Here is a 9114-nt window from a genome sequence, read left to right as displayed (position 1 = left end):
GCCCCAGCATTACGAAGCCCAAAACAGGAGTAATTGAAGGTGTATGTGCCAAACAGAGTGGTGATGGCGGTCTTGGGGATGTCTTCTGGGTTCATAGGCACCTGATAATACCCCTTCAAGAGTTCGAGCGTAGAGAAAACCTTCGCTTTGTGCAGGTAGGAGGTCACGTCGGCAATGTTTGGGAGGGGGTAGTGATCCGGTTCTGTTTGCATTTTCAGGCGCCTGTAATCCCCGCACGGACGGAGGGAGCCGTCTTTCTTCAGAACGATGTGTAAGGGTGACGACCATGGGCTGGAGGCCTTTTGGCAAAGGCCCATTTTCTCCATTTCGGCGAACGTCTGTTTGGCGGCTTCCAATCGTTCCGGTGCCAGACGTCTGAATTTTGCGAAGACTGGGGGTCTCGTCGTCTTGATATAGTGATAAATACCGTGCTTGGCAGGAACCGTGGGAGTTTGGCGAAGTTCTGGACGGAAAACGTCCGGGTATGACGTGAGGAGGTGGGCGTAGGCATCCTTGGGTGCGCTGATGTGGAGAGCGAGGTTTGAGGGGGCGGGTTGAAGAGGTGTCGACAAGTACGAGTCTGCGTTGACCAATCGTCGGTGGGCGACATCGACCAGAAGGTGGAAATGAGAGAGGAAATCCGCACCGAGGATTGGCATTGTGACGTCAGCAACGAGAAACTTCCAATTGAATTTACCGTTTCCGAACGATAAGGTGAGGTTCTCGTAACTGTAGGTGGGTATCGCAGATCCGTTGGCAGCTACCAAGCGGACGTCGGCAGATGTAGACAGACTACGTTGTGCCTTGAAGAGTTTCCTTGGCAAAAGAGAACGACAAGCACCCGTGTCTACCAAAAATCGCACGCCCGTTCCTGCATCCTGTAAAAAGAACAGATTAGAAACATGGGAGGCCACCGCCACAAGCGATGGCCTGCTTACACGTGTTTTGGCCACTGACAATCTTTGGCACATTTATTCGCCGTTGCCCCGAATCTGAAGTGGTAGTAGCAAAACTGCGGCGGATGGGAGGTAGTAAGTGGCTGTAGAAGTTCGTTGGGGCGCGAGCGATTGGTGGGTGGTGGGCGGCTGTGTCGCCGCTTCGGCACGTCACGGGGTAGGCGTGTATGTCCTACGGCATTCATGTCAGCTTCGGTTGACGTTGAATAGGCATCCTCGTCGTCAGGGGTGGAGGCGTTGATGGAGGTCTTGAAGTGGCTGTCCATAAGGGCGTCGGCTTTGGTCATCAAGTCCTTTATTGGTAAACTATCGACATCGGGTATGGCAGCGCGTACAGGTTCAGGTAAACGGCGTATCCAAAGGGCACGGAGTAGGTTCACCTCACGAGGAGAGCCGTCTGCGGCAGGTTGAAGGCGAGCGATACTGGTCATTTCCCTGAGGGCAAGCGAAGCCCTTTGGTCCCCCAACGGTTGTTGCGAGAGCTGAAAAAGCTTTGCTATACGGGCGGCTGGCGACGGCGAGTACTGCTGCAGAAGGTATGATTTGAGGGTGTCATACGCTATTGGGGTGTCTCCTTGTTCACAAAGCCAGTCGGATATTTCTGGGAAGGTGTCCTCGGGTATCGCCGCGAGAACATAATCCGCTTTGGTGGTTGAGCGAGTCACGCCCCTGATAAGAAAGTGGACTTCAGCGCGTTGAAACCAAGCAAACGCCTCTCCGGTGGCGAACTGTGAAAGTTTTAATGGGGCGGCCGCTGCGCCAACTGATGTAGTCTCCGTCATAGTACCAACGATGGAGGGGCGAGGGAGGTGGGGGTGGAAGGCAGTGGGAGCGAGTCGACTTCCGGGGTCACCAATGTGACGACGCCGAGTAAGGGTGTGAACTCAAAGGCAGATTGGAAACGACTGAGTTATATTATTGTGGAACACTCTCCTTATATACAAAACTTCAAGGCAACAGGACATAACAAGTTCACAAGACAGACAATATCACAGAGGAAAATCCAGACATGAATTTTCATGTTCGTTTTAGTGCGAGGGAAGAGCGAAGATACAAGCATAATATATACAAAAGGAATTATGTACAATTGTGTGAAACACGGTTGTTACACGTCTGTTATATATTTGCAAAAAGTATATATTCTAAATCAATGCTTTACCCTCTTTCATTACCTTCGCCAACTTTGTTGCGAAGGTTAGGTTTTGATAGCCTTGTATTTATTTGTTTATATGTCTGTCTGTGTGCTTGTGATTCCCATAACTCAAAATCTATTTGACTGAATCTCGTGAATTTTGATGAGATGATTTGCCCTGATCCAAGGACAATTTAGTTAGATTTTGGGAGTGATTGGGTCAAAAGTCAAGGCCAAGGTTATGAAAAGGTAAAATACGTCCTTTTGCTATAGCGTGATCAATTTTAATCTGATTTACATGAAACTAGCGCCAAATTTTGCAAAACTAAGTTCCCTATCTTGTGATATATATATGTATATATATATATATATATATATATATATATATATATATATATATATATATATATATATATATATATATATACACACAACGTGATATAGGCGAAGGTATGCGTTCTACCGAATGTCCGTTCTAGTTTTGTTAGAAAAGTATTCAATATGTACTTATACTTGCGTCCACATTTTGTATGAAAAGTGTTTGATGTTTATCTTGACTTCTTTACTTGCAATTTGCTTAGTGTTTGATGAATAGAAAATAGTTCTTCGTGTTGAGATTTATTTTAGCCTAAACTAAGCTAAACCAAATTCTACAAATGTAGCCAATGTGATTCTAATATCAAGTTATGTAAATGGTTAATTATATTTATGAGAAATGTATAATCCTGCAAATGGAAAAAACAATGAAGCTCTTTTTGGAAAAATACCTCTCATTTCCTTCATCACGAAAAATCTTTTATTCAACTGAAATTTTGTTTATTTCGGTGACCAAATTGAAATTAAATCCTGGATTCCACGATTTTATTGACTACTCATTAAAAGGAGATAGATATTGTGTAATTGTGACATTTCGTTCATATTGAATGTGCATTTAATTCTTTTATTTTTACTAAATTTTTTTGTTTTCATTTTTCAATGTTATTTTATTGTTTTTGTTCATAGCGTTACTGATTGTTTTTGTTTTTCAATTTTATTATATTGATTCCATTCATAGCGTTACTGATTGGTTTTGCGTTCGTTTTTCTTTTATTCTATTGTTTTCGTTCATAATATTCTTTATTTTGTTTTCACTTGTAATGCTATTTTATTAATTTTGTTCATAATAGCATTACTTTATGGAGTATGTGTGTTAACCCTGTCACTTGATATAACTCGAGAAAACAAAACAAAATTTTCTCCTGAATATTAATTCTTACATACTGGCATCCCCTGCGTTGTCTTTGCTTCAACAAATACTTTTATTATGATTTATTTTATTAGGGAGTATGGAAATTATTTTTAAAAAATATATCTCTTAAGAAGATCCAGACAATTAGAAGTTATATTAAATATTAAAACAACTATAATTCTGATATTAAATAAACGTTTAAAAATTTCTGTTAATCAACGACGAAACTCGTTCATAAGATTAATGGGAAAATTTTGTAAATATCCAAGTTCAAGTATTTTCTTTATACACTCACTAAAAAAAATTATATATATATATGTATGCACACAGACACATTATATGTAATTAAATATAATTATATGTGTGTTTGTGTGCGTGCATGCATGCATGCATGCCCGTGTGTGTGCTTAAAATATCACAAAGTTCCCCGTGATTCTAGTATAAGCGAATACATGGGGAGAATATACGGTGTGGGTGGCACCAAGAGCTTTCTCGTGTTTAATTGCGCATCTTTAAGGTGCATGTGGTCCGCATCAAGGAACGATGGTCAAAAGAAAACAAAAACAAGAAGAAACAAGATGGTAAATTTTTAAAGGGTATCAAAATGATCTGATGCAATCCTATTTAGGTTAAATCATTATCATCATCTCCTACGCCTATTGACACAAAGGGCCTCGGTTAGATTCGCCAGTCGTCTGTATCTTGAGCTTTTAATTCTATACTTCTCCATTCATCATCTCCTACTTCGCGCTTCATAGTCCTCAGCCATGTAGGTCTGGGTATTCCAACTCTTCTAGAGCCTTGTGAAGCCCAGCTGAACGTTTCGTGAACTATTCTCTTGGAAAGCGCGAAGAGCATGCCTAAACCATCTTCATCTACTCTTCATCATGATCTGATCCACATATGGCACTCGAGTAATCTCTCTTCTAGTTTCATTTCTGATCCTGCCCTGCCATTAAACTCCCAATATCCTTCTGAGAGCTTTGAACTCAAATCTACAAAATCTGTTGGATATTGTTTCATTGTCATACCACGACCCATGTCCATAGAGTAACACCAATCTCACTAAATGTATATATAGTCTGATTTTTATATGTAATTTCAGGTGATTTGATTTCTAAATTTTACTTAACCTAGCTATTGTCTGATTTGCTTTTTTCGGTCTTTCACTAAACTAGTTCTAAAGACCCAGTATTGGAGATAATAGTTCCTAAATACTAAAATGATTCCCCCTCATTAATCCTTTCTCCTTCCAATGGTATTTCCTCTTCCATTGCATACTCTGTTCTCATCATGTCTGTCTTCTATTTATATTCAGCCCAACCTCGTGTGATATTTCATGCATTCTGGTTAGCAAGCATTGCCAATCCTGTGGTGTTCTGCTAACAAGGATAGCATCATCAGCATACTATAGGTCTGCTAAATTCCTACCATCAATCCAGTCCAGTTCTTCTCCACCATCTCTGAATGTTCTACGCATTACAAAATCCATGAGAAGGATAAACAACATAAGTGACAACTCATTCCCCTGAAGTACTCTGTGGTTCACTGGAAATTCATTTGATAGGACTCCATTAACTTTGCACTTGCTATGCTCATGAACAGACTTATTCAAATATACATATTTATGAGGAATTCCATAATAACGCAGGACTCTCCATAAACTAGGCCGGTTCACAGTCCACAAATGCCATCAAGTGGATTTCTATATTCTATAACATGTCTCAAAATGAAAATTTTTGACCAAATTTAGGTTGAATAGTGAAATGTTTTGATATGAATATACGAAGTAGAATGCTAATTACCTTGCTAACGTAAAATTGTTACAAATCATTGAGGGACCTAATTTACCCTCTAATAAAGAACCCTATGATGTTTATTATCTTTATTCATTCTGACCATTTTCCATTGTGATTATCACTCGTCCTGGGAAATACTACTGTCCCACCTGCCTTTTATTTTCTCATGGTATTTGCTTCTATTTACATACATTCATTCTTATGAATAAGTAGAAAAAGATATCCACATTCAAGCATATCATGTTTGTTTCACTGGACTAATTTACCCTCTTATAAAGAACCCTATGATGTTTATTATCTATATTCATTCTGACCATTTTCCACAGTGATTATCACTCATCCTGGAAGATACTACTGTCCCACCTGCCCTGTCCCACCTGCCCTTTATTTTCCCATGGTATTTGATTCTATTTACACATTCATTCTTATGAATAAGTAGAAAAAGATATCCACATTCAAGCATATCATGTTTGTTTCACTGGACTATTCTCAAAGTCATTTGAAATCTCATTTCTTAGGATGTATTTAGTAAAAGACTTTTGGTCAAAATATTTTCTAATCGTAAAACAATTTTCTTTAGACCAGGTAGTGAGTTTCAAAGGTCAATAATCTTATTTATCAGTCAGCCTGTAAGTCGCTCTATATCCCCCTGTATAATAAAGAACAAGTGTGTGGCTGTATATATATATATATATATATATATATATATATATATATATATATATATATATATATATATATATATGTATGTATGTATGTATGTATGTATGTATGTATGTATATCCTCAAGTAATTCTTCATTCAACATGACATTCAACTTAGCACCACCCTTCCTTCTCGTGCATCTCAAAACCTTACTTTTACCCATATTAATTTCATTCTCTCACATACCATCGATGTCAGGATGCCAGAGAACTTCAAATCATTCATTCATTCATTCTCTCACATACTCTTCCAAACTCTCATTAATCGAACCAGCTTCTCCTCCGAGTCTGCAACCAATACAGTATCATCCACAAACAATAACTGATTCACCTCCCACTCATGATCACTTTCGTCTATCAGTTTTAATCCTCGATTAAGCACTCGAACATTCACCTCTCTCAGTAAGTCCATCAGCAAACAAACAAAGCAACAGTGGCGATATGCCATATGCCTGTGTCAGCCCCAATCTGACTGGAAACCACTCGCTCACTTCATTTTTTATCCTAACAATAATTCCATATAATCTCATCACATTCCACATTGCTTCTCTATCAACTCTATCATAAGCTTTCTCTCGATCCATAAATGCAACATATACCTCCTTACCTTTTGGTAATTATTTCGCGCATATCTGCCTAACTGTAAAAATCTGATCCATAAATCCCCTACCTCTTCTAAACCCACCCTCGAGTAGGAGGAGGTAGTCATACCTGGTGAGAGAGGTTCCCCGAGACCTATGCTCGGAAACCACAACTGCCTTGTTGTAGTTAGGGTAGGGAGGGAGGTGAGGAAGGGTTTAATCATTGTGTGCAAGAGTGTGTGCATCTCTATCTAAATATTTAGCAGTCATTTTTGACGGGTCGTTTACACTAGTATCCAATATATACTTAGTGTTTTCATATCTCTAATAAATCTGATAATCATAATTACTCATTTAATTTCAAGCTGGTTATAGTATTGGCAATGGGTCATAATCAAATTACATGCTTGATGTTTGCTTCGACAAGAGATAATGACATATTTCTGGATGGTAATCAGTTTACAGGTCTAATCATTAAAATGTGAAACCAATCGGTATTTAGATTCTGTATTATAAAAGACTTGTATATATATATATATATATATATATATATATATATATATATATATATATATATGTGTGTGTGTGTGTATATATATTTATATATATATATATATATATATATATATATATATATATGTCCCTATAAGTGGGTATACTTTAATGTAGTGTATCGCCACTGTACCGCAGGTGTATCATACACGCTCGTACACTGTAACGGTATTTCTAATTTTTGTTCATTATTGTCATCACTCTTCCCTGGCACTGATAACCTGTCTATTCCTGTATGGACTTGAATCATTGTGTTTGAATTTTTGTACTGTTCTTGCTTGGAACGGCTTGTATTTATACTCATGCTACTACCACTCCAAATTCGGGGCTGCTGCAAAGAAATGTGTGAATGGTTGTCAGTGGCCAAAAAATGTGTAGTAAGCAATGGCCTCCACTATCACTAATCTTTTTTTTTTTTTTGCATGACTCGGGTATGGGCGTGAGATTTTTGGTAGATATGGGTGGGTACTGTTCTTTTCTGCCAAGGCCACTCTCCAGGACACGATGTAGTCTGTCTAAGTCTGCCGAGATCCGCCTGGTAGCTGCCAACGAATATGCAATACCTACCCGCTGTTATGAAACCCTCGCATTATCGTTTGGAAGCGCCATATATATTTGGAAGTTTCATGTTGCTGATGTTACATTTCCAATCCTCGGTGCAGATTTTCTATCATATTTCCACCTTCTGGTCGATTTATCTCGCCGACGGTTGGTCAACGCGGATTTGTACTCTGAGACACCTCTCTAACCCGGCACCTCTGACCCCGCTCTCCACAGCAGTGTACCCACGGATGCCTACGCCCACCTCCTCACGTCGTACCTGGAAGTTTTCTATCCAGAGCTTTGTCAAACGCCCACGGTTCCCGCAAACCACGGTATTTATCACCACATCAAGACGACGGGGCCCCCAGTCTTCGTCAGATTCAGATGTCTGGCACTGGATTGTTTGGCACCCACTAAACAAGCGTTCCCTGAAATATAAGAAATGGGCCTTTGTCAAAAGGCCTCAAGTCCATGGTCATCACCTTTGCAACAGAACGGTCTTGTTGTCCAGTGCGACAAGCGTACCTTTGGCGATAACGAAGTATCGTTCTTGGAGCTCCGCATCACTCATAAATGACTCCACCCCCTCCCTGTGAAGGTACCAGCTGTTCAAAACTTCCCCACGCCCTCGTCCATCAAAGCACTGCAAGAATTCTTTGGCATGATCAACTATTATCACCGTTTCCTGCCAGCCATCGCCACCACTTTTGCCCTCTCTACGCCTCTCCCTTCAAGAACCGGCCTTCTGCAAAGCATAGAATGCCCTATCATCAGTTGCTATTCTCACTTTTCTCGTACCACATGCACAGCTCCTTTTTTCACCGATGCCAGTGAAATTGTAATGGGGCAGTCCTCGAACCGGTGGTCAACAGCTCGCCCTGCCCATTGGCTTTCTTCAGTAGGAAACTGTCCAAAACTCAATCTGGCTTACCTTTGACCGTGAATTGCTGGTGGTGCATCTGGCTGTCCATCACTTTCCCCACTTCTTGGAATGTATCCCCTTTGTCATTCATACGGACCACAGGCATATGATGCGCGCCTCCACTCAACAGTCTGACGCCTGGTCCGCCCGTCAATACCGACGTCTCTCCACTGCGGCTGAATACAATTGTACCCTTCAACACTTCCCTGAGAAAATGAATCCCGTTGGCAATGCCCTGCCAAGCAACATATTGTCTGCCATTCACATGGGATTGGATTACAACGCCTTGACAGAAGCCTAACGAAAAGATCCAGAGTACCAACCATTTAGGACATCCTGCACATTCCTCTGTTGGGAGGACGTCCCTCTCGACGACTCTAACGCCACCCTCCTCTGTGACATCAGTACTGTACTTGTTGACCTAGTCTGTGGATACCTTCTCCCATGCGGCGACAGGTGTTTACTTTCATTCATGGCCTTTCACATTCCTCGGGACGTTCTACTACACAGCTGCTGAAGGCAAAGTTTATTTGGCATGGCATTACTAAGGATGCTAAGGATTGGGTCCGCACCTGTACTTCATGCCAAACCTCAAAAGTACATCGACACACGGATTCAGGAGTGGGCACCTGTCCTAAACCTCAGCGGCGCTTTGCCCACATTCACGTTGATGTTTAAGGTTCCCTACCTACATTAC

Source organism: Palaemon carinicauda, chromosome 22 (assembly GCF_036898095.1).
Source record: "Palaemon carinicauda isolate YSFRI2023 chromosome 22, ASM3689809v2, whole genome shotgun sequence".
NCBI lineage: Eukaryota > Metazoa > Arthropoda > Malacostraca > Decapoda > Palaemonidae > Palaemon > Palaemon carinicauda.
This window is presented reverse-complemented; position numbering follows the sequence as displayed.